Genomic DNA, 2,064 nt, shown 5'->3' with positions numbered 1-2,064 from the left:
ATCATTCAGTATTTCTTTATAATTTTTGTATATTTACCTAAATGTTCATGGTGCATAAATTATATTTTTTTAAATTGCCAACAGATTTTATTGGCAGAAAAACCTCTTAAGACCAGTTTCTGGCTAAGCTTTTTACAACCATTTTTAAAATCTGTGTTATTACTGTATATATTTACATGCCTAAATCACTGGGAATATTAGGCTGAATAAGTAGTATTTGAATGTATATTACTTTCAAGGAATGGAAAATTAATTACTTCAAAATTAAACTCATTCATTTTATTATATATTTTAAAAACTAATTTATTATTATCTGAAATATTAATATTTAAATCTAAGAAATGGTCAGTGTCCTGTCCCATAGCTAGGCTCCAGAATTAACTCTTGTGGATAAATATTATTTCAAATCTCAATAAACTCCGCACAATTTATTCTATGAGATTGTCCAGACATCTTTTATTATTTGAAAGGTTATATTTTACATTGCTTGGGCTATTTTTATTTATCATATATTCGTATTCTAATAGACGTAAAAACAAGTCCGCTATGAATGGACTCGCATTCCCACCCATAGGAATGCCAACAGTTTGTTTATATAAATTACCATCAAATCTTATAAAAGTGTTGAGCAGAACAAATTCCAATAAATCACATACCATATCCAAGCTATAACATCTTGAATTAATAGTACTTCTAAAGAAATCCGTCCATTGGGTTTTTTTATTAGAAGTATCAATTTCCAAAAATCGGATATTAGACAAAAGAAAAGATTTCTTAATGACCATTTTCAATTTTTCAAACACTAAATTAAGTGACAAATTTGTATACAGAGTAGTAAAGTAAAATGAATCGACTCTTGTAGCTGAAACAATAGCCAAAGAATCTATCACTTGTAATGAGTTATTAACACTCCAATATGGGTTAAAGTTAGAAAAATTTTGAATTCCGGAGCAATATGCTTTAAATTTATGTCTAATTCTCCTAAAATTAAAGATAGGTCAGTGGCCGCAATTCTGGTTGGACACTTCTCTGCCCCAGCAATAAAACGTGGTTTTTGTGGATTTTTATGAAATTTTACCGTCCAATACAAGAAAGGAAATTTTTTATCATAATCATTTATTTTAATATTGAATTTTTTTTTTATTCTTTCTTCTATATTTTCAATTAAACTATTCTCCTCTATATGAGCCTTTTCGTATGTATTTGTTGTTTGTAAACCTTTTAGTAAGATATCACAGTGGAGTTCCCGACAAATTATGGGCAAATTATTGCTAGCTTTATCAACTGGTACAATTACAAATTCATTCTGTATATTAGCAATTGCTTGTTTCATATTTGCATTATAAAATATTGCATTTTTCTATGAATTTTTTGCATTAATTCTATACATACTATTTCGTGCACTAGTCAAAAACAAGTTTATCCAATTCTGAAATTTGTCTTTAATAATTTTCTCCTTCTTGCACCATTTATCAATAAATAAATTTAAATGATTCTTTAATCCCCTAAGAATGCCTGCTGGCTTTATGCGGTAAGAAAGACGGAATTTATCCCCCATTGTCATTATATTTTGAAGATCAAGATGCTTTATAATGGACAAATCCCCCGTTACAAAATGTTCGTACGTTTGATCCACATACAATAAAAATTGCTCGCAACTACAAACCAGTTTCCAATTACTCTCCCTGTCAAGTTTTTTTAAGTATTGAATTATAGTTAAAAATCATTTGACCAATCGTTTTTGAAAATTTTTATGTTAAAATTGGGCTATCTTTATACACCAAATTACATGGAAGGGCATTCTTCACTCTCTCCTGGTTTAAGATTCCAGGTAAATTAATATCTTCTATTTGTTTAGTACTAAAACTAACAGACGAATATAATCTATTATCCTTATTAACAATCTTATCAGATTTATTATACTTTGAAATAAATTTTGATTTAGCTAAACTGCAAACTGCATCATAAATTAGTTTAGTTTTCGAGTTTCAAGTTGTATTATTTTTTGCAATCCAGAATATTTTTATTAAATTATTCCTTGATAACTTATTTAAAGATTTTATT

The sequence above is a fragment of the Artemia sp. Qi Xiang Cuo genome, chromosome 13 (genome assembly GCF_049724085.1).
Source record: "Artemia sp. Qi Xiang Cuo chromosome 13, ASM4972408v1, whole genome shotgun sequence".
NCBI lineage: Eukaryota > Metazoa > Arthropoda > Branchiopoda > Anostraca > Artemiidae > Artemia > Artemia sp. Qi Xiang Cuo.
The sequence above is the reverse complement of the archived record's forward strand: the minus strand, read 5'-3'. Positions refer to the sequence as shown.